The sequence below is a fragment of the Cervus canadensis genome, chromosome 12, assembly GCF_019320065.1.
Source record: "Cervus canadensis isolate Bull #8, Minnesota chromosome 12, ASM1932006v1, whole genome shotgun sequence".
NCBI lineage: Eukaryota > Metazoa > Chordata > Mammalia > Artiodactyla > Cervidae > Cervus > Cervus canadensis.
In genome coordinates this window covers 32,576,110-32,601,225 of record NC_057397.1, presented here as the reverse complement: position 1 = coordinate 32,601,225, position 25,116 = coordinate 32,576,110, and the positions used below count along the sequence as shown (strand labels likewise).

General features: G+C 39.1%; 1 protein-coding gene across 10 annotated transcripts in view; it reads left to right on the top strand.

Moving 5' to 3' along the window:
* The window catches only part of NCOA2 (nuclear receptor coactivator 2), a 283,681-nt gene that overhangs the window by 97,710 nt on the left and 160,855 nt on the right, over positions 1–25,116 (top strand). For 8 of the 10 annotated variants that reach the window (XM_043483406.1, XM_043483411.1, XM_043483402.1 and 5 more), the window contains exon 2: positions 6,065–6,121. The gene's annotated coding sequence lies outside the window, so the exon portion shown is untranslated. Of the gene's footprint in view, positions 1–6,064; positions 6,122–22,673; positions 22,724–25,116 lie in introns of all 10 variants that reach the window. The other 2 variants (XM_043483409.1, XM_043483410.1) reach the window with 1 other exon arrangement.

Sequence of the window (25,116 nt, the reverse complement as noted above, 5' to 3'; positions counted from 1 at the left end):
GGCCACCTTTTTCACATCAAATTGCCAACAATGATAACATTATTGAAGTTTTCATAATAGTCTAGTGGGTAAGTGCATAATAGACTCAGCAGTCAGACTCTGGGTTCAGATCCAGGCTTTGCTGCCATATCAGCTCTGTGACCTTGGGCTTCATCTCAGTTAAGTTTCTGAATCTACAGAGGAGTGATGATAGTGGCAGTACCTGCCTCATAGGGTTGTTAGGAAGATTAAATTAAGTAACACATCTCAAGCCCTTTGCTCAGAGCTCTCAATGATAGTTGTTATTTGTGGTGATATTAAACCCAAACAGCAAGATATGGCCCTTCCCTTATACTACTAGTTAGAAGGTGTTGTCTTAGCCACTATTACACACACAACTTCATTTTCTTTCTGGCTTATTTTCCTTCCTCTGGCTCTATTCCTAACTATTCATTTTTTTAAACAAGCAAATAAAATATCAAGTGTATCTCCTTCTAACCCTCCCCTGCCTTTTAGAAAATCATCAACCTATTCCTTTAATGCTGCCAACAATCTTTTTTAAGTGATGTTAGCTCAGTCCAGATTTCTTTTTCTTTTGTTTTTTGTCTCAAAGTAATTGTGTTAGTTGACGCTGTCCTTGGCAAATGCTCACACCACCATTTGCTACTGTTGGTTGTTGGTTTAGTCACTCAGTTGTGTCTGACTCTTGTGACCCCGTGGACTGAAGCCCACCAGGCTCCTCTGTCCGTGGAATTCTCCAGGCAAGAATACTGGAGTGAGCTGCCGTTTTCAGTCAGTCCCCACTTGCATTCCCTAACCCAGGATACCACGTATCTGTTTTCTGTCTCTGTGGTTTTACTTTTTCTAGGAATTTCAAGTAAGTGAAATCGTGTAGTCTGTTGTCTTTGTGTCCGGCTTCTTTCTTTAGCAAAATGTTTTTGAGACTCATGTATGCTGCGGCAAACGTTAGCTATCCATTCCTTTTTATTGTTGAGTGGTATTTCATTGTATGAATGTATCACATTCTGAAAAAGATTCATTGTCCAACTGAAACTTTTGAATTTTTTTCAGCATAATTGATAAGAACATTCATGTACAACTCTCTGTATGGTCCTCTGTCCCTGAGATGAATGAAAACACACCTTGATGTGAAATAGTTGGGTTAGATGATGAGAAACTTCCAAGCTGTTTTCCAAAATGACTGTGCTATTGCACTTTCCCACCCGCAAGGGATAAAATGGGAAGGTTCTAGTTTCTCCGTATCCTTGGCAATGCTTTGGGTATTTTACTGGATGGGCTATGGTATTTTGTTTTAATTTTGATTTCCATTTTCCTAATGACTAATGATACCCAATATTTTTTGATGTACGTTCCTTATTATATATATATATGTATATATATATAGTGTCTTCACATATTTTTCTCATTTAAAAAAATTGAACTGTTTTATTATTGTGAGAGTCCTTTATTCTATGTACATCCTTTATTATATATTTAGCTCTTTATATATTCTAAATACATACATGTTTTCAGATAGTTGTTTTGCCAGTATTTTCTTTCAGTCTGTAGCTTGTGTTTTCATTTGTTAAATTATTTCTTTTGAAGAACAGGAGATTTAACTTTATTATTTTTCAATTTTTTGTTTTATTTGGCTGGGCTCTTCATTGCTGCGAGTGGCTTTCTCTAGTTGCAACCAGGGGTCGCTACTCTTTCTTGCAGTGTGTGGGCTTCTCCTTGTGGTGGCTTCTCTTGTTACAGAGCACAGGCTCTAGGGCGCGCAGACTTCCCTAGTTGTGGCTGTGGGCTCAGTAGTTGTGGCTCCTGGGCTCACAAGCTCAGTCGTTGGGTTGCACAGGTTCAGTTGCCCTGCAGCATGTGGGGTCTTCACAGATCAAGGATCGAACCTGTGTCTCCTGCATTGGCAGGTGGATTCTTTACCACTGAGACACCAGGGAAGCCCAGAAGTTTTAATTATAAAGGAATTCAGTTTTGTGTTTTTCTTTTATGGTCTTTAAACAGTTTTTTTTTTCTTTTATGCCTTTAAGTATCATACCTAAAATATTTTTGCCTAATCCACAGTAATTTTCTCCAACTGCTTTCTTTTACAGTCTTTGTAGCTCTTATTTCTAGATCTGTGATGCTATCCATTTTGAGTTGATTTTTTCCATAGTGCAAGGTAAAGGTTGAGGTTCTTCCTCCCTCTCATATGTATAATCAGTTTTTGGTATCATTTTTTTGGAAAGACTGCTCCTTTCTTCACTGAATTACTGTGTCACCTTTATTGAATACGGATTGATATAAATGTGTGAACCTGTTTTGGACTCTGTTCTCTTCTGTTGTTTATGGAAGTACCCTACCTCTTTGATTATTATAACTTTATTGTAGGATTTGAAATCAGGTGTTAACATTATCTTTCCGCTTTTAGTTTTAAAGCCAGTCCTCATTCAAAAATGTCTGATCAGGGGATTTCCCTGGCGGTGCAGGTGTTAAGACTGCATTTCTACTGCAGGGGGCACTGGTTCAATCCCTGGTCAAGGATCGAAGATCCTGCATGCTACACAGGATGGCCAAGAAAGAAAAAAAAAAAAAAATCCCATCAGGCTCCATGTTTATGCATCTGCCTGGGCGATGATGGGCAGAGAAATCTATTAAGACGTCTCAGGAAAGATCAGTTTTACTTGGGCTAGGGTAGGCTTGTCATTGTACTGAGTTACTTGTCACAGCTAGCAGCATTTAGCACAATCACACTTGGCAGAATCATAATTATGTGTAATGCCTGCCATGTACCAAGTGCTTTGTGTAATTATCTCATTTAATACTTTCAGGGTGGTGCAGAGAGGACATTATCCTCATTTGATAGTTGAGTCCACAATAACATTTTTGAGGTCACACGCCTAAGCAGCTGGCTTGTGATGGAAATATTAACAGCAGCAGTATTCACGTGAGAGAGCCAGGTTTTGAAACCTCACCTGTTGGATGATCTTAGCCCTAAGTTCTTGTATCTGCTCCAGGCAGCTTTTTTTTTCTATGGAGAGGAGGTTTATCTTTTTGATTTATACAATGGAAATAGTAGTGGTTGTAAGAGAGAGGACACGTGTATCCCTCTGTCATTTCCTGCAAGGTTCCTCTCTGTCCTTCTGTCACTCTGCCAGGCTCAGGGTAGTCGTCTGCTCCTCTTCCCTTGAAACTCTTAAAGGAGCTTCCTGAAATCTGTCAGGGCTCACAGAAGAGTAGGAAGATGTCCGTTTCTTACAGGATTGTAATTGCTCGAACAGTTGCTTTAAATAGCTATTACTTCCATGGGCAGAGGAGCCTGGTGGGCTATAGTCCACAGGATCACAAAGAGTCAGACACAGCCAAGCATGCACACAGACACAGAGACGGTGACTTAGAAAACATTTTGTAATTCTCTGTTTATAAGTATTTTATTAGTTCTTCTGGTTTAAAGTGTCACACCAAAAAAAAGTAAAAAAGTGTCACACCAAGGTATCATAATATACGGTCTTCATGTTTTTATGTATCGTCTGTCTTCATGTTTTTATGTATCTTTGTTTAGTTTGGATTCATTAGCACTTTTTCCTCCTTATATTAGCACATTCAGAAAAGCCTTTGTGAATGGTATAGATCAAGCCGTAGTTGTTTAATGTCATCATTTCTACTCATATCACAAGTTTTAACTCTTGACTGTTGCCTAGTGTGATGTCCTTGAGCAAATTAGTTGTTGGTATAGAATTAGAATGGGCTTAAGTAGGTCAGCATAATGAGTATATTTACCCCAGGAGCACTGTAAAGAATTGATGACCCCTATTATGTAATAGTTTATTGCACACTGCTCATGGACTACCACTTGAGGAGAATCTATTCATTTTATTTACTATGATAACTTCTTGTTTGCATATAGACTTCCTTTTGTTTTTCATGAATCATCTCTGCCTGATTCCTTAGCTGCATTTGTTTATATATGATGGCGTCCAACCTAAGCAGGTCCTGGTAAAAATGAAAGTGCATTTTCCCCCATTTCTTTCCCTTTTAGACCTCTCAGGTTATGAAATCAGATGTTTCTAGTGCCCTAAAACAATGGCAGTTTGAGTATTAAATTGGTAGTTTGAGTATTAAATTAACATTAGGTTTTTTTTTTACTGTTAGGTTTTATTTATTCTAAAGAACAAAGGGCTGAGAAGAAAGTTAATACTCAACCCTGATAATGATTCAGAGTATGAATTATTACAGATTGGTGTCACCTGAAGGGAAAAAAGTACAGTAGCTCAGTTTGTAAAAACATTCCTTGAAGCTGATTAAATCCAGTAAAGACGGAAACCTGCTGCTAGCAGTCGCTCAGTAGCAGTCGTGCAGTTTTCCTTAGATCTGTAATGTACACGAGAGTGGTAAACATTAGTACACATAAAATCTCATAGGCCCACATGACCCAGCAATCCCACTCCTGGGCATACACACCGAGGAAACCAGATCTGAAAGAGACACGTGCACCCCAATGTTCATCACAGCAATGTTTATAATAGCCAGGACATGGAAGCAACCTAGATGCCCATCAGCAGATGAATGGATAAGGAAGATATGGTACATATACACTATGGAATATTACTCAGCCATTAAAAAGAATTCATTTGAATCAGTTCTAATGAGATGGATGAAACTGGAGTCCATTATACAGAGTGAAGTAAGCCAGAAAGATAAACACCAATACAATATACTAACGCATATATATGGAATTTAAAAAGATGGTAACGATAACCCTATATGCAAAACAGAAAAAGAGAGACAGATGTACAGAACAGACTTTTAGACTCTGTGGGAGAAGGTGAGGGTGGGATGTTCAGAGAGAACAGCATTGAAACAAGTATACTATCAAGGGTGAAACAGATCACCAGCCCAGGCTGGATGCATGAGACAAGTGCTCAGGGCTGGTGCACTGGGAAGACCCAGAGGGATGGGATGGGGAGGGAGGTGGGGAGGGGGGATCGGGATGGGGAACACATGTAAATCCATGGCTGATTCATGTCAATGTATGGCAAAAACCACTACAATATTGTAAAGTAATTAGCCTCCAACTAATAAAAATAAATGGGGGGAAAAAATCTCATAGGCATATATTTGCCATGTTTGTATTCTGGGCCGTGCATCTTGGAAGGAAACTTCTTAGGTGCAGTGTAAGTGACCCTTGTGTGGGTCAAAGGAAGTGCATGGTCATTCATTGCTAAGTTCTTTCTTCTCAAAGGTACAGACCCAGAAGAAACTTGGGGAGCTCTTGCCCTCATTATTGAAAATGTTCAATTCTTACTTTCTTATCCATTCTTACTTCTGCCAATTGCCATAAATAGCATCATTTTTATGGTTATTTTAAAATTTGTTTTGGCTCTGCCATGCAGCATGCAAGATCTTAGTTCCTGACCAGGGAATCAAACCTAGGGCCCTTGAGAGTGAGAGCCAAGTTCTAACCACTGACCCTCCAGGGAATTCCCTATTGCATCAATATGCTCTAGACTTTTTTTTTTAAGTTATTCACTTTTGAATGTCTTTGTTTAAGCAGTTTTGACAGATTTTTATTTCAATAATTTCAAGCCATTCTCTTCCATAGAGGCAAACTGTAAATCACAGCAGAGTAAGATCAGTATGCTAGCTTAATTAATCATTTACTTAAATCATTCATTCATTCATTTGGCAAACATCTCTTCCACGCTGTGTTACCGTGGGGTGGTCATTAGCCTAGGAGTGCCGTGTAAAAATGGGTAGCTCTGGCCTTCTCTGCTTTTATTTGTGAAGTGCTAGTGATGAGACAAGCAGTTACCAGAAAATGTAATGTGTTTTATGTCGAGAACTCAAAACTTGATGGGTTGACACCTCATAATTCACCCTGAAATGTGGCCTTGTGTCTTATTAGTGTGAACAAATAAAAGTTATGCAGCAAGTCTGCTTCTTGATTTACATGGTATCAGTGAGTTATTGAGTAGAGAGATGTTATTAATGAGTATTACTTACATTGGTTATTAAAAATCATACCAAATCTAATGAGTCTGATGGGATTCTGCATTTTTTGTTCATATTTTTTCATTTCTTTTTATTGCAGATTTCTCTTGGATTTGGCTACACATTTATAGATCTTCTGCACTGTGTACAGCCACAGGTGAGTAAGCTTTCCTGTTGGTATATTTTGATTTTTAAGTATAATCAAACATTTTAAATTATTTACAATTGAGCAATATAGTATATAAATAAAATGAATGTGAATTTTAAAATGTCGTACATTTGTCTACATTTATTTTATTATGAAGATTCAGTATCCATGTGTTGGAAATGATATTTGAAGGTAAAAGGACCATAGCTGTTTGTTATGTGTATTTGGGAAGAGCTTACATTTACCCGTTGGATGAGGTAAATTATAATTTCATAGCCTGGCAAAATGTGTATGTTTATTTTTACACATAAATGAAAGAATGGTTGCTATAGATTTTGGCAGCAAATTTCAGTCTTACACAGGTAGATTTAATGAGCAGGCTCTTCTGGTCCAACCAGTCTGAAATAGCTTCTCAATCACTCCTTATCACACAACTCTGATTTATTTTTATCATAATGTTTATGATCATGTGATATATTTTTATTTTTAGTCTCTCATACTAGAATATAAGCTCCATGAACATTGGGGCCACTTTTGTCTTGTTAAAAACAGTATCTGTAGCCCTTAGAATAGTGCTCATTGAATAGGAAAGACTGAATAAATGTTTGTTACAGTAATTACTGGGTAATGGATATTAAGAATTGATTTATATTCAGAGTCATTGAACTCTGCATCTGTAAATACAAACTAGAAATAGTTCTTTATACTTTTTTCTAAATATGAAATTAATTTCTATTACATACTTTTTAAGTATAGAGCTCTTAAATGCTCAGGGAAATTACCTGTGTTACTCAAGTATGATTAATCAGGGTAGAAGTCAGAGGATGATGCTTCCAATTCTGTATTTTGTCACCACCCTAGTAGATTCTTAGGATTAAGTGATGGATAAATCTGACGCAAGTGTGGGAGCTTCTCACCTCCTTACTCCATCACGCTACCATGATGGACATGTTTTATGATAACTTTATGGAGAACAAAGTTTATTGGACCCTAGCTGTCCAGTTTTAATCTCTGAAAACCAAACAAGTTAAAATTTTCCCACTACCTGTCAGTGCCTACAAAGTGTAATTTACTTAAGTTGTGCTCTCTGTAGACTGAGGGTAGTTTGGGGCCGCTCTTCTGCCGCCTGTGTTGATGTGTGAATTCACTATTGAAGCAGCCACGTGCGTAAGCTGACACCGCTGCTACCTGGTGCGCTTGGCGGTTGTTCCCTAAGTGTCCCAGGATGTTAGTCACCACTCTTGGCTTGTTACCTTTCATTTTTGGTATGCATTGTTTTTTGATCTGTTTGACCCTCTTTAGGTACTGGTCTCTCCTTTTGCCATCATGGTTTTTCATTTATAGAAAGAAGTAAGTCTAACCTCTAGGCCTTTTTTTTTTTTTTTAAGTTAAATTTTGGGAATTACACAGCCATTTCTTATTTACATCTAATTTGCAAGTGCAACTTGCAGAGATTCCTTTGATAATACTAAATAACAGCAGTTATTACTTATAGCTCCCTCACTGTGTACCAGGCATTATGTAAGTGCTTTTCATTATCTTCAGAATAACAGATAAGGAAATTGAAGCTGAGAGAGGTTAAGTGACTTTTTCAAGGTCATATCAAGCAAGTGGCAGTTTGCCACTCCAAAGACTTTGGTCTTAACCCCCGAGCTCCATTTTCTGCCTAAGTAGCCTTAAATGCAAGCATATTTGTGGCAATAAATGTAATATAGGAACACAGAATTCATATTTGAGGACTTAAAATTAATTTTAAAATCAAATATTTTGGAATATTTTGCTTATATTTCATTAGTAGGTCTTTTAACCTTTATTTCAAACTGTATAACATGACGACTCATTTGAAATTTAATGATGCCCTAAACAATTTAAAGTCCCACTCTGGCACTTTAATTTCATACTCACTTTTGGGGGGCAGGTGCGTGGGAAAAAGCCATTTGGATTCATTTTGTTGTTGTTGTTTTTTAAAAAATATGGTGTCCTCTGAATCAATTCTTTATTCCTTGCAATATTAGAAATACTATGTTACGAGTGGCATCTGTGATTTGTTGGATAAATCACTTTTACAGAGAACAGGTTGTGTGAAATATTGTGACTATAGAATTACTTAGAACCCTTATCTTGGATGGTATCATAATTTATGTCTCTATGGAGATTTATTTTAATCATTTAAGAAATGAAGTAACATAACTTTGAGATAAAGCAGAGTTGGTCCGAAAAGATCTTCAGCTTTCCTTATTTAGTTTCTTTTCAAGGTTGAGTAGGATGTATAATACAGAAATATTTTGAGTCTCAAATATATAATATATTGTTGTTGTTTAGTCGCTCTGTCATGTCGGACTCTTTTGTGACCCCATGGACTGTAGCCTGCCAGGCTCCTCTGTCCGTGGGATTCTCCAGGAGAGAAATACTGGAGTGGATTGCCATGCCCTCCTCCAGGGGATCTCCCCGATGCAGGGATAGGACCTGCGTTTCCTGCCCTGGCTGGCGGCTTCCTTACCACCGAGCCACCAGAGAAGCCCTATGAGATACTGTACATGAATGTATATTAAAATTTTGATTTGAAAACATGATTAAGTATACTTCTTCACACTTTCATAAAGGATTCTGTCTCTGAGTGTAAATGCAAATTTCAGGTTTGAGTATAGTAGAAGAGAATTCTGTAGTTTGAATTTAAAAAGAATTTTTTTAGCTGCTGGACTGTGCTTCCTAATCTATAGCTTCGTGAGTGTTGCCATTGTAATCTCACATTTTAAGCATTTTTAAGGTTGGCCAATAAAAATTTCTCAGAATTGATAGTCAAAACAGGAGCATTAGATAAATCTATTTTGACAGTGTAGCCTTGAAGTGTAATATTCCCTTTGCTATGGAGACCTGGGCTCACTGTGGAGTCATATATATTGTGGATTTATTTATAAGTTTATTTTCTCTACAATAGAGATATCTAGGGTGGGGACAGAATGGGATGGGTGGCTGAAGGTTGTTCATGCATGCTAGGTTAGATCTCAACTCTTCATTACCAACATGGAGAGAGAGTTCTCCAAAGTACAGTAAAGCATGATATACCTCTTGTGGTATGCTGTATACTCAGTGCTAAACACTAAACAGTATATTAAGTGTATCAAGACATAAAAGAAATTATGTCCCCACTGGTTGAAAATACATTTGAAATGAGTATTTCTTGAACTTTGAATTCCTTCTTTGTTCATAGACATGAAAAGATTTGTGATTAGGTGTTGGATTTAACTGAGAGGTGTGTAAATTCCCATGAAGACAGGCAGCTTGATTTGACTACACATCTGAGAAAACCAGTATTATTCTAAACAGAAATGTAGTATATTAATATTTAAATGCTTTAGGCAAAAATCTGCCAGCATTTAATTGTATTGCTATTTTGGTGGTATTTCCTTCAGATGTCAGCAGTATAGGCACTGTGATTTGGAAAAATAAATATTTTGACAGTTGATAAAATGCCCTCAGCCATTTAGCTATTCAAACTGGAATCCAGAGCCCACCCCCACCCCATGGTTAGAACCGTCTGCTCCTTGTACGTAGAATGGACCCAGGAAAAAACAGGCTTACTGGTAGGTTGAAATTATCTTCCAGTGGGTGTTACTGACACAAAGCCACAGTTGGAAACTATTTGTGTGACATGCAAGTTTTTAAAGCATTTTTCCCTTCCATTTTCTTCCCTTTTTATGCACACATTCATGTAAACAGCTTGGTTTAGTTTTTCCCCATGAAACTACATTCATTCAGCACCATTAACTTTCCTTTCTCCCTTCCCTCCTTACCTTCACCTTCAGGCCATCCCTCCTTACTTCTCACTCTCTTCCCTTTCAGAATATTAATTATTTATTTCCTGTTAGTCTATCCTAAGTGCAGTGGGAAATATAAAGAATACCTACCCCAATGTGTTAAACTGAAAAAGGAGCGCTGCTGCATATTTAACTCCATATTTCCTTGCAGGTTCTTTCCCCATTGAATTGGCTCTCTGATGTTTCTCTTAAAGAGGGGAAAACTGAGCCTCGATTTCTGATTATATGTCTGCTGCTGCTGAAAGTCTTAATCTATGGTAGAGATCAAGGCAGCAGCAACAACAGCAAAAGCTGTCCCTCATAAGCAAGTGTCCTGTTTGCACGGGGGCAGCAGTGCTTGCAGAGTGTGCCCCTCTGAAGGTGCACATTCCGGGAGGGAGGTGTGTTGTGCTTGATGAAGTTGAGACATTGGGAGAGTCCAGGCTGTCTGCGTGTAGAGCAGGGGTCCAGACAAGCAAAGTGATGTCAGCTCAGTGCATTGTTGAAAGATTTACCAGAAATAGGGCAGAATCTGGTTTTTATGGTTCATTCAAATGCTAGAATAGCAAAATTTAGAGTTGCAGCAGTTTTAAAACATGACTTTTTATAACATTCATCAGGATGTTTCTTGGGCTGTAAGTTGAATTTCAGTGTAGAGAGATTTCACTGGGAGAGCACTGTGTTTTTTTAATTGATAAATTCTAAGCATGACTTCTTTGAAAATTCTTTGATATTCTTTGAAAATAATTAAAATTGATATTCTTTGAAAATAATTAAAAGTACTGCCAGTCTAGGGCTTCCCAGGTGGCGCTAGTGGTAAAGAACCTGCTTGCCAGTGCAGGAGGTGTTATTGATCCCTGGGTCGGGAAGGTCCCCTGAAGAAGGGCATAACCACCCACTCCAGTATTCTTTCTTGTCTGGAGCATCTAATGGACAGAGGAGCCTGGTGGGCGACAGTCCATAGGCTCGCAGAGTCAGATACAACTGAAGCAACTTAGCATGCATACATGACACTTCAGGTTCCTCTGAAAAGCTACTGTCAGCCTTGTGGGATTAGATGGCTAATGCAAAAGTATTGCCAGCCTATACCTTGTGTTGATCTTTTGAGTTAGCATGTCTTAGAGGAAGTAGCGCTGGAGCTAGAATCTTCTGAGAAAGAAGGAGAGATCTGTAGCATAGGTGTATATATGCCTGAGAGTGGAGAGAACTGGTTGCAGATCGTTTATATAATAAAACTTATATTCTCTTGCCTTTTTTGTTACTGGCCTTTAGATTTCAATTCAAACTTGTATGTTCTACTTAACCTGAACAGTAGAGTTGTTAGCTTTAGGGAGAAAATCTGCGATAAGCAGAATTGCACATTTGTGCCACCGTAGTAACAAGTGCATGGCCTTTGATGTGGGTCAGTTACTAGGGTAAAGAATCTGCCTGACAATGCAGGAGACACAAGAGACGGGTTCGATCCCTGGGTCAGGAAGATCCCCTGGAGAAGGAAATGGTGACCCACTCCAGTATTCTTGCCTGGAAAATTCTGTGGACAGAGGAGCCTGGTGGACTACAGTCCATGGGGTCACGAAGAGTCAGACATAACTTAGCAACTGAACACACACACACACACACACAAGGAATTTTAGCTATGCCATTCACTTTCATTTTGGAAGAAGTGACAGATGTATGTTATTTTCTGGACAGGTGTTGAATTTGAGTCAGCTGACCTTGCCAGAATTTCCTTAAAGAGAAAATAGCAAATAAAATCAGGCTGCTTCCATTAAACACCTCATAGTTTATTTTTGAAGCACAAATCATGCATCTTGTTTTCCACTGTTCATAGCATCTGAATGTAAGGGGTAAATTAAACATTTGTTTATAAAATTATCCATATCCATAATGATTACATAGAGCTTGCCTTCCGTCCTCCTTCCCTCCATCCCTCCCTACCTTTCTTTTTTCCTGTGTTTCTTTGCTGTTGGGATATAGAGGTTTCTGTTGAGACTTCCGTTGCTAGCTTGAGACTCAGGAAAAGTGGCCATAACCTGAGACATTAACGGTGAATTTTGAAACTTGTGATTTTAACGCAGTTTTGCACATTTGGTTTGTCAGAGCCTTGTGTGCTACTTCATGAATGAATCATGGGTTTCTTCAGTCAGTGGAAATATATTATTTTGTTCTAGTCACAGCAACAGTTCTGCCTTCCCATCCAAAAAGAGCCAAGGGGAAGGAAGAAATATGTAGCATTTAATAATGGCTAAATAAGAATTTAACCATATACTATAGATGTATGTAGTCCAGTTTCGGAGGATCTCTTAAGTATGTGTCTCCAGGCAAGGTTGAGAGATTGTTGTGCCATAGTCTGTAGACTTATTTGCCTTTACTGCTTTGGGAAGTATTCAAAAATACTGAATTGATTTAGAATTGATAATTTGAGGGCTTTGCTTTCTTTAACGACAGTTTCTGCCTTTTTGGTGCCAGTTAAATTCTAACATGAGCAGAAATCATACATTTGAAATTTTGTGGTCTTCACCTAAATGATGAGTAGTCTGTTAGCTGTCAGTATCACGGCATTGGAGCCCAATTTTATTGTACCTCCTTGAGAAGAGAAAGGACTAAAAAGCAGGGGTGTGATGAGCTGGGGTTAAGTTTCATCAGACAGATGAATGGGTGAGCTTGTAAAAGACTTTCCCGTGCTTATATGAATACCAAGACTTTGACTTCTTCACCTAAACTATGAAAGAATACCTTTGAAGAAACAACTGTGTTGTAATTATTGAATCAGTGGCTTAAGTTAGAATAGAGAAAACTAAGGCTGGAGGAAACAGTTTATCTTGCAGTTTCTTTGAGTTCTTTGTCACTAAAAAGGCTGTTTGATCTAGATTTCTAATTCTTCCTTTTATATGGCAGTTTTATTACAGTCCAGAAAATAAACTATTTGCTAGGTTATAAGATAAAGTTTGAAAACTGTATGGTGGTTACTGATGCTATTATATTTGAATGGAATGGAAATGGAAATTTCCTTTGACTTGAATTAAACATCTGTTAGACAAATTAAGTTGGTTTTATGAGTTTTACTTATATACAATAGTAGATTTTGTGCATGAACCCAGTGGAATCTTGATTTTAGATTTTCTTTGAAGCTAGATGCTTTGGAACATTAAAATTTTCCCCTAATGCAGAAGTTAGATGTTTATTGTTGTTACTCCTTCAGAATATTCCCAAAGTTTTATAAAATCTTTATTGTCTAACAGGTAAGTTATTACTTCTTTGAACTTGTTCACTGATATATTTATAAGTCAAGATCCGTCTCAAACTTTTCCATTAAAGAGAAAATATTAAATCTTAGTCTTTGTAACATACTGCTGTTATCTTTTAAATACATTAAATATATTGTGATTTTAACATATCCTAAATTCCAGTCCATATTGCTCTAAACCATAATGTGTCCTCATTTTATTTATCTATTTCCCATCTTTTGATTTTAAGACAAAACTTTTCTGCTTTGACACCACAGTGACTATCATCAAAACTGTTCAATGCCACAGCCAAATGATGTCTGCAGCGTTGGCCATAATCCCCACGGATATTCTGCCCTGGTGGCAATCCTCTGGCCCTGAGGGGTCCAGGCATGCCACACCAGGAGCTATACGCTTACCTACTTATTGACCATCCTTGACCCTAGAAAATGAGAGGCATTTGCTTATTATGTATTTATTTCCACAAATTTGATATCTTTGGCTATTATGGTACTTCTTCAGTGTTTTTGTCATTACTTTTACTGAGGTCTCTGTTGATTAAAGGATCCTGTTTCATACTAAATTTCAAGTCTGATTATGAAAATAGCATACCTGATCATTTGTTTATATGCTACAATGAGGTTTCATGAGTTAAAGTTTTCACAGTGTTTTGAAGTAGAGATAAATGTAGGTTACCTTGAGGGGTAGAGAGAAAAGGAAAAACAAACATTTACTATTATTTTTGGTAAGATGTGGTTCTTGACCTTTACGTGTTTTGTATGAGGGTCAACTCTGGATAATTCTTTGTGTCAGGAGTTGAAGTATGTTCTGATCATGTCTAAATTCTCTTTGATTGAATTTGAGACTGAACCACTTTTGATTTTCAAAGCTTTCAAATGAGCCGTAATGTCTGTAGTGAAACAGAACTTGGTGTCTTTCAACTCACCTGCTTTTAATTGAATCTTGTAACAATTGCAAAGACATTTTGTGCTACCTTCTATATTAGTTGAGGAAAATGATTCTTATCTCAGAAAAGGAAACTTGATTAACTGATCCCATCAGATACTACAAAATGAATTTCGTCAGAAGTACTCGAAAGATGTGGATCAAGAATGTGAAGGAAATTGAGTTGGAAGCATCCTACTTCATTAGAATTTTTTTCATTACATAGAGCAACATGTTGGTGTTCTGCTTTTTTTCATTGTTTTGTTCATAGAACATTTTTGACATCACTGCTGCCCATATATGTGCATGTAACTTTTCTGTGTTAGTGAGTCACTAGATAGATAAATTTGTTTTATTTAAAAGAGCATTACTATATTACCAAGGGATTTCCCTGGTGGCTCAGATGGTGAAGAATCTGCCTGCAATTCGGGAGATCTGGGTTTGATCCCTGTGTTGGGGAGGTCCCCTGGAGAAGGGAATGGCAACTGACTCCAGTATTCTTGCCTGGAGAATAACTTGGACAGAGGAGCCTGGCAGGCTATAGTTCATGGGGTCGCAAAGAATCCGAGATGACTGAGTGACTTTCACTCACTCACTAACTCATATTACCAAAGATTGATAATTATGAGGCTACCCCAAACAGGTAGAAAGTAGGACATGAACACAAATGAAGACTTCAGTGTTAAGGCATCTGTGTAATTAAATGTATAGTTTACTTATATTTGATGAAATGTCACAGTTACAGGCCATTCCGCAAGGTGATTTCAGCACAGAGACATAAATGTGGAACCAGGTATTATCAACACAGATGCTCTTTAAATCCTAGTGCAAATGTAATAGAAAGTTCTTGGAAGTGAAAGATCGTTTGTAATTCCTAGCATACATATTGTTCTCATCATGTGCCAGGTAGTGTTTTGTAAGGTCTTCCTGTGCTGATCCACATAACCCTCAGATGAAGCCTAGGAAATAGCTGCTGTTACAATCTCTCTCTAGAGATGGGGGGAAGAAGGCGATGAGCAATCCAGTGACTTACCCAGTGATGTGCACCTAGACTAGCTAGTTACTTAGATGCAGAATTGGGACTCCAGTCTGTCGTTGGTAGTGTTTTGCCTATGAAAGTTTGTTCTCTTAAAAAATAAAGAACAAATAAACAGCCCATCCAGACACACAAAAAAGATAATAGTTTCAAAATAAATAAAGTTTGAAGCTAACCTTCTAAGTTTAGGGGAAAATGTGACAAGGCTTAGCATTTTATTGGCCGTGCCCCTCTCCCAGTTAGGTTCTGTGAGCCCACGGAGTTGCTAAATTGTATACTGTATCAGAAATGATTATCTGACACTAATTAATAAAGGGAAATGCAGGTCACAAAAATTATGTTAAGCTGTTCTTTGGCTTCAAATGAGGTTACACAGATAATTCATTCAATGGGATTTAGATTTAGATGTTTTATTAACATGGGTTGTTTTGTTCTGATGGATGGAAAAAGGACTACCTCACTCTCTTTTTCAGTTCCTCTCTTTAAAAATAGGTTTTCTAAAAGAATCTTAAAAAGGCATATCCTAGACTTCCCATAATAAGAAATCCTAGGACCTTTTCACACAAAGAGCAGAAAATGTTCCATTCAAAACCAAATTTCAGTTGTTATTTAGAAAAAGTTATATTTCTTAGAGTGACTAGAGAGTTCTTTCAATTACTTGACAGAAAGCTTAATTTGGGGTGAAGTACAGTTTCTTGTTCATGTTGACTATATTATATTTTAGATATACATGATTTAAATGAACAGATGTGGCATTTACATTTTACAAAATGTTGAATAGTTGGGCTCCACTTCCTGTCAGATTTCCTCCAGTATTTTCACACAGCTTCTCTGTAGGATCAGTGCAGAATGTTTTTAGGTGCTTATGAGTTGTCGTGATGTAATTCAGAGTATTCACCGTAAATACAAAAGAGGTTTTAATTATCTACCACCTCAAATTGACTTTATTCACAGCTGAGTTTCCTTTTTCTTGCAAAGCTGTTTTTTAAGCAAATACAGAATAATTCAATTAATACTGTGACATAGGCTTTAATATTTTAATAATTCATACTATTTCTTAAAGCACTAGTGAAATCTACCTCTCAGATTTCTTGTATCTCATGGTTGTTTGTTGTCTCTTAACATTTTTTGTTTTATATGCCCTCCAATAATGGCTTGACCACATCTTTAAAAAATGAAGTGTAGAAATATTTTTATAAATCAGAATATAAAGGAGTTTTAAGAAAGAAACTTTTCTTACATACCTACATTCTGCTAGTCCTTAAGGTATACATTATTCCATCAAATCTGTACTCCCCTCAGCTTGGATGAGAGAAATTATCCACATTTTGTCTTGGGGATTTCTGAGACTCATGGAGTTTAATCAGTGTCATTTAAGAGGGCAGGTTGCTCTAGAATATGAAGCTGGGACTATATATTCCTCAACTCTGTCCTCTTAGACGGATCGTGTCGCCTCCTTTAGTGATGCAAATGGAACTTCTTGATCAGGTGAATCTCTGGTTTGTTTCTCATTCCCTGGCCAACTGGCAGGGTTTTCCAAGTTACTCTGTTTTCATTTTGGGGCAGTTATTGTGCCCAGAGTAAAATAGGAACGTTTAGATTTAAGAAGCAAAATGTATGGCCTTTGTCCCACCCACATCTTTTATGTAAGAAGAGAAATGGAGAACAAATGTTAAGTTACATAAATGGGATTACAAAACAATGTAACCACACATATAGAATAAGGTATTGTAGCAGGTGCACGGTGTAGGAAGGTGAGGGACCCTGGGCCCCATGGCGGTCCCCCTGCACACTCTTGACCTTGTGGCTATCTTGCTGTGACATCTACAACTCCGCTGTGTTTCCTAGATCATTACAATGGGAGTAGCTAGAAATGAAAGAGAAACACAGGGTGTCTTTTATGGATGGGACTCAATTGCCACAAAGACAGAAAAACAGCTGCTAGTTACATCTGAGCTGAAAGTGTCCTGAGAGTGCAGGCTCTTAATGGTGACTACTGCACTCCACGCCCAGTCCAACTGGTTTATCAATTTTCCTGCTCTTGTTGATCTGGAAGAAGCCGTAATATGTGGGTTTATACGAAGTTCTAAGTAAATTCTGAGATTTTAATTTACCTACTAGAGGTTAATATATTATATCTGATAGATTCTCTAATTGAAGTATAATACCTCATGTTGAAGAGGTTTTACGAAATGGTTAATGGTTACTGCTTTAATATAAGGATATTATATACTTTTTAAGAGTAGTCAGTTGCAGGTGCCTTGGACATAGAGAAAAGATGCAGGGTTATTGAAGTAAAGCCTGTCTTGAGGACGCTTTATTCTTTTTTTCTTTTTAAATTTTTATTATTTTTTTTTAACATCAAAAACATTTTGTATTGGGAAATAGCCAGTTAACAGTGTTGTGGTAGTTACTGGTGAACAGTGAAGGGACTCAGCCATACATATTCAGGTATCCATTCTCCCCCAAACCCCCTTCCCATCCAGGCTGGCACACAACATTGAGCAGAGTTCCATGTGCTATATAATAGGTCTTTGTTGGTTATCCATTTGAAATATAGCAGTGAGTACATGACCATTGCAAAGTCCCTAACTGTCCCTTCCCCCTGGCAACCATACATTTGTTGTCTAAGTCTGTGAGTCTCTTTCTGTTTTATAACTAAGTTCATTTGTATAATTTCTTTTTAGATTTCACATATAAGGGATGTCATATATTTCTCCTTCTCCTTGTCTGACTTACTTCACTCAGTATGACACTCTCTAGGTAATTGGCAAAACTCAGCAGTGGCCACAGGACTGGAAAAGGTCAGTTTTCATTCTGCTCCCAAAGAAAGACAATACCAAAGAATGCTCAAACTACCGCACAATTGCACTCATCTCACACGCTAGTAAAGTAATGCTCAAAATTCTCCAAGCCACGCTTCAGCAGTACGTGAACTGTGAACTTCCAGATGTTCTAGCTGGTTTTAGAAAAGGCAGAGGAAGCAGAGATCAAATTGCCAACAACCACTGGATCATCGAAAAAGCAAGAGTTTCAGAAAAACATCTATTTCTGCTTTATTGACTATGCTAAAGCCCTTGACTGCGTGGATCACAATAAACTGTGGAAAATTCTGAAAGAGATGGGAATATCAGACCACCTGACCTGCCTCTTGAGAAACCTATGTGCAGGTCAGGAAGCAACAGTTAGAACTGGACATGGAACAACAGACTGGTTCCAAATAGGAAAAGGAGTATGTCAAGGCTATATATTGTCACCCTGCTTATTTAACTTATATACAGAGTACATCATGAGAAATGCTGGGCTGGAGGAAGCACAAGCTGGAATCAAGATTGCCGGGAGAAATATCAATAACCTCAGATACACAGATGACGCCACCCTTATGGCAGAAAGTGAAGAGGAACTGAAGAGCCTCTTGATGCAAGTGAAATAGGAGAGTGAAAAAGTTGGCTTAAAGCTCAACATTCAGAAAACTAAGATCATGGCATCCAGTCCCATCACTTCATGCCAAATAGATGGGGAAACAGTGGAAACAGTGGCTGACTTTATTTTGGGGGGCTCCAAAATCACTGCAGATGGTAATTGCAGCCATGAAATTAAAAGGCGCTTACTCCTTTGAAGGGAAGTTCTGACCAACCTAGACAGCGTATTAAAAAGCAGAGACATTACGTTGTCAACAAAGGTCCATCTAGTCAAAGCTATGGTTTTTCCAGTAGTCATGTATAGATGTGAGAGTTGGACAGTAAAGAAAGCTGAGTGCCGAAGAATTGATGCTTTTGAACTGTGGTGTTGGAGAAGACTCTTGAGAGTCCCTTGGATCGCAAGGAGATCCAACCAGCCTATCCTAGAGGAAATCAGTCCTGAATATACATTGGAAGGACTGATGCTAAAGCTGAAACTCCAATACTTTGGCCACCTTATGCGAAGAACTGACTCATTGGAAAAACCCTGATGCTGGAGAAGATTGAAGGCGGGAGGAGAAGGGGATGACGGAGGATGAGATGGCTGGATGGCATCACTGACTCAATGGACATGAGTTTGGGTGGGCTCTGGGAGCTGGTGATGGATAGGGAGGCCTGGCGTGCTGCGGTTCATAGGGTCACAAGGAGTCAGACACAACTGAGCGACTGAACTGAACTGATTGAGGTACATCCATATTGCTGCAAATGGCATTATTTCATTCTTATTAATGGCGGAGTAATATTCCATTGTATATATGTACCACATCTTCTTTATCCATTCCTCTGTTGATGGACATTTAGGTTGCTGCCATGTCTTGGCTATTCTAGACAGTGCTGCAGTGAACATTGGGGTGCATGTATCTTTTCAGGGAGGGCTGTTTATTGTTAAGATCAACTTGAGTCTAATCTATTCTTTCTGTTCAAATTCCATCTCCCTACCTCCCTAAGACGTATCTTGTTTTTCTACTGTGTGATTTTGTTGTATTGAGCTTATTCACATAATGCAGTTAGAACAATGCCTGGCACTTAGAACATTGCTTTTTAAAAATTAGGTTTGCTCTTCCTCCTTTTCTTCCATCTCCTCATGGTCGGCTTCTATTCCTCATTTCTCTGATTCCTGTTCCTAGTCTAGTTTGAGTTACATTTCTGAAAATTTCAGATCAGCATCTCAACAGCAGTTCCCAGTTGAGCTGTACCTATTGTCCAGACCATAGACTCTACCCTTTCTCTCCTTTTTTTCCCTCCTGATGTTTCCTATCTGTTTCAAGCCTTAAAAGTCTTAACTTACACTGCCACAGGGTAGAGGCAAGCCTTCTTTCCTGAGTAGGAGCCCAGTAATCAGTTGAAATCACCTTTAATAGTGCGCGCACACACACGCACACATCCATATGTATGTACAGTCACTTAAGAAATGAAACTCACAAGGTAACCACAAATGATCGACCAGGCATTGGGTAACAAAGTAGAGATAGGCGAGAGTGGTCCAGAGAGTTCAGGTTCCTCCCCTTTATATTTTTTCCTTTCTAGCCTTGTAAGAAGAAATAAATATGATGAGAGCTAGAAACCTTTTAAAAAGTGATGGGTTAGCACCTAAAAAGTCAATTTCCTAGGACTTCTCCCTCTTGAAAATCACTGAGTATTTTTACTAAAATGTCTGGTGGCGCAGACGGTAAAACGTCTGCCTACAACGCGGGAGACCCCCGTTCAATCCCTGGGTCAGGAAGATCTCCGGGAGAAGGAAATGGCAACCCACTCCAGTATTCTTGTCTGGAAAATCCCATGGACAGAGGAGCGTGGTAGGCTATAGTCAGTCCGTGGGGTCGCAAAGAGTTGGACACGACTGAGCGACTTCACTTTCTTTCGCTTTCATTGTGATTGCTTCCTCACTTCCTCTTATACCCTGTCAAGCCTCCTCCTAGGGGGAGAAGAAAGAAATGAAAGAAAGAGAAGGGCATTTATTCTTAAAATTTGGTCCCAACTAGGGCTTTGCACAAATTGTTAGTTGGGAGCACAGAATCCTTGAGGTTCTGAGTAATAAAAAGTGCCAAAAGAGATTTGAACAGTGATTAAGCATGTGACCTTTAGACTCCAACAGATAATCATTTGAATATTTCATCATCTTATCACATTTCCAGTGTACCTTGCCTTTGTCAAGAGTTGTTGTCGTTATTGGTAGGCATCTGCTAAGGAGATGAGAGAGTGATTTTTGTAAAAGGAGGGGCTCTCTGTCACTCATTTATTCCAGAGGAGTACTTTGTGAACATTTATGTTTCTAAATTTGTGAGAGTAAACTTCTGAGAACGAGGGAAAAAAGTCACTCAAAATATCACTGAATGAAATAAGTATTATGCTATGGCATATTCAAAACTGCTGTTTTAGCAGTGTTGTCTTTAATTTAGAATATTTGCCAGGTAGATTACATAAAGACTTTAGTACTTTTTTTTTCTTTTTTTGTTTTTAACTGATTGCTGTAGCAGTGGCTATAGCAAATAAAAAGTTAAGCCCCAGTCCTCAGATCTGTGTGTCTTACATTAGAAAAGGCAGGACTAAAACAGACTTGCATAGGAGCCAATGGGCAGTTCATCAGAGTGGTGCCAGCCAGTGGCTGTGAGACCTTGGCTATGCTGTTTCTTTTTCCTGGACTCAATACATCAGAATCTGTAAGATTACAAAGAGAAGTCCATTGTGACCCTGCAGTTAATCTTAAAAAAACAAAAACCACGAATGACCATTTAAAATGCACATCAGTTGGGTGTTACAAATGCTTTGGGCTTGGAGGAAATGAAATGTACAGTGTACGTGCTGCTGCGTGCCTTCTCTGTGTCCGACTCTTTGTGACTCTGTAGACGGTAGCCCACCAGGCTCCTCTGTTCATGGGATTCTGCAGGCAGGAATACTGGAGTGAGTTACCATTTCCCAGCCCAGGGATCGAATCTACATCTCTTGCATCTCCTGCATTGGCAAGCGGATTCTTGACCACTGCACTGATGGGAAAGCCATGGAGTAAGGAGCGTATCCCTAAAGCAATGATTCTAATACCTGGCCTAGTGTAAGTTCCCCACTTGTTTTCGGTCTCTTGCCTGGAGCATCTCTGGAAGTCTTTTCTCAGTTTCATGGATAATCTCAATTAGTAAGGTAACAGCATTGGGGCACAGCAAGCACTCCCCAGAGGAGGAGCAGTGTGGAGCTGCGCCTGCGAGCTGGAGGGTGAGCCCTGCCTTTCCCCGCTTCTTTTCTCAGTGCCTTGCCATGCCGGTGGGGCTTTCTGGGGTGCAGATGAAAATCCAATATGAAGTGAACCCACCCAGTGTATACACACGAAGTGAGCATATTAGCATTTTAGAGAAATGGGCCCTGCGGTCACTCTGAATGGCACAGTACATCAGAAGTGGATCCTGTCACTTGGATTCAGTATGACACCAGACTCAGCACTAGCCATCTGACACTGCCATCCCGGATTTTGAAAGAATCTTGTTACTTATACAAGGGAGATTTATGGTTGGGAAAAAACAAATCCAGTGACCTGCCTAATTTCATAGGAATTACTTGGTAGGACAGATGCAGTCCAGTGGAGAGTTCTCTTGCCCATCCAGCCCCCTTTTTTGATAAGTGCTTTTGTATTAGTAGATGTGTGCATGATATCTTTCTTAACCTTTATAATCAATCTGTATACATCTAGTTGGGTATCCTGAACTGAGATTAACATGAGCCCTGTGCTGAGATGCTGAAATTAATAATAATATTTTTCCTGTACATTGGTCTTGAGTTTCCTAAAAAGAAGTTAGAAAATAACACATGCGTTTACAAACTTAAGAATTTGTGGCGGCCCAGAGACTTTCCATGTTTGTTATCTCCTACCCCTTATGAAGTTCCATTGTTTTGTATTGGTATCCAGTATTCAGAATGGTAGTGCTAAGGAGCACAAGGTCTTAAATCACAGAAGAAGAGGAAATTATCTTTAGATTGTCATATTTACTAAAATAGGACATTATGGTCATATATTTTAGGAGGTCTTTGAATAATAAACAATGAACCAAATTTATCATCTCAGGAGCAGGCTGATGGTGGTTTTGTTATATACTTGCCATTTTGCAGACGTGAAAACCTGGAATTCTGAAGCTTGATGCTTTTTCTAAACAGACACTGTGAGTAGCTATGAATACACCTGCCATGTGGTATCATCAGGACCCTGGGGATCGTCTCCCTTTGCTGGGAGGCCTCTAATTCTGTTCTGTATTGTTCCATTGGTCGCCACTACTCAAGAAAATTCAACGGGGCGATGCATTTTCTAGTTTAGAGTGTCTTCTGGGAATATTCTCCCACCACTTGCAGTTCCCCTACCTTTTCCCCTCATCTACTGGAAGCGCACACGTTTTCCGTATTACTAACCGCTTCTGCTTCCTGAATGGCAGAGGGATTTTAGTCACTAGAGAAGCATCTTCACACCTAGAGTTCCGAATATAATTTTTCCCCCTACAATTTAATGACTGACTCATGACGCTCCATGAGCCTTTTCCTCATGAGCATCCACAGTCAAGCTAACTGAGCATGCACCCCTCATCCCCACCCCCGCTCCCCGAGCTGGTATGACATTGCTCCTACTCAGCCCACACTGGCCTTCACCCTTGATATTTCACATGCAGTGGGAAGTCACCAACGGTGTAAGGCAAAGCTGCTCTTTAGGAGAAAGGGGCCTGGTAGTAAAGGATAGGATGAATTCCTGTGAGGAAGAACTGAAACTTGGTCAGGAAAAGCTCCAAGGGTGTACCAGGCAGATGCCTGCACCCAAGTCCAGTTTTTCGACTTTTCATACTGTTCTTTCTCCTGTAGTCCATATGAGTCACTGAGGACACAGGTAAGTCTTAATTTCCATATTTCACCCTATCTTTTAAGAAAAGAAATGTAGCTCAGATGAACACCCAGTTTGGGTTCATGAACACCTGCTGAACTGGCTCTGCCCTTCTTAATTCATCCATAGGAAGTAGTTGGTGGACTGCGTATAAAATTCAGTATTTCTACATCTTACATGAAATGAGGAAGAATTCTACATAACCAAACCTGATCCTTTAGTTCCATCAAGTTGATTCCCTGGAAAACAAATGAATTTTGATTTACCTGTAGTTGTGTCAGTTAAAAAAAAAAAAAATTGTCCAGGACTTTAAGTAACCTGGATTCCTACTGAATCATGGTCTGCTCTCAGATGGTCTAATTCTGGTGCCGGCTTTTATCATCCTGAAAGCTTTAGGCGTCCCAGTTTCCAGGGGGCTTAGGCTTTTGCCCGGCTCTGGGAACCTTCTTGCTTTGTTTCACCCCCGAAAGGAAGCAGTCGGAGTCCAGCTCTGTTACTAGAAATCTTGCCTTCCACTAGGGTATCCCTAAGCGGAGGGCACATTCTTTGCCTAGGCTTTCAACTATACTAATGTTTAGTTTATATAGTGTAAAATGGCACCAGCAATGAAAAATAAGTATAGTCATTTATTTTGCTGCCTAATTAGAGACTAACACAGGTAGATGGTTCCTGTGTAGCCCTGGAATCTTTGGGCCATCCAAAAGACACTCAAACTAGTATGAGCCATACTGGAGTTTATTTTCTCACGTATCTGGGAAGTCCAAGGCCGCAACCAGCTCTGGGCACATCTGGATGGGTGATTTATATGATGTCATCCAGAAACTTCTCTCTTTCCTTTGTCTCCACTTTCATTCTGTGTTGGTTTCTTTTTTCAATTAGGACCTTATGTGATGGCAGAAAAGGCCCTCGGCAGCTCTGGCTTCATCATTTTAACAGCCAGCGTTCCCCTTTAAAGAGAATGTTTCTTTCCTGATAGCGTCCTATAACCTGATGGTGGAGGGTTACTTGCTTCAGCTGGAGAGAGACTAGGCCAAGATTAAGGTTTGTTGTTTCGTGGGGTTTTTTCACTCATCTTTTTTCAAGCCCAAGCCTCAAAAAGTCCTACCTACTCATCAGAATTATTGAATAGGCCAGTAAGTAGCATTCTCTGATCACAACCACAAATACATGTTGAGAATCCACTCTATGCCATTCATTGGACTAGATCCACTAACTACAGGGGCTTCCTTGGTAGCTCAGTCAGTAAAGTATCCACCCGCAGTACAGGAGACCCGGGTTCGATCCCTAGGGTGGGAAGATCCCCTAGAGAAGGACATGGCAACCCACTCCAGTATTCTTGGCCTGGGAAATCCCATGGCAGAGAAGTCTGGTGGGCTATAGTCCAGGAGGCCTCAAGAATCAGACACAACTTAGTGACTAAACCACCACACCACTAACTATGAGAAAAATCACAAATTTTTCTCATTCAGAGTTTATATTATCACAGAAATGATGGCTATAAGAAGGTGGAGTATAAACAGTTCTGTGACTAAGGGAAGCACCCATGGGGACATGGGGTCAGTTCCAGGCAGAGAGGGCAGGCTGTATAAAGGTCCAGTGGGGGAGAAAGGGTAATTAACCAGAATAATTTCTTATAGATGCCACAGACATAGAGGTCAGGATCGCAGAGGTTGTTGAGGCCAGATCATC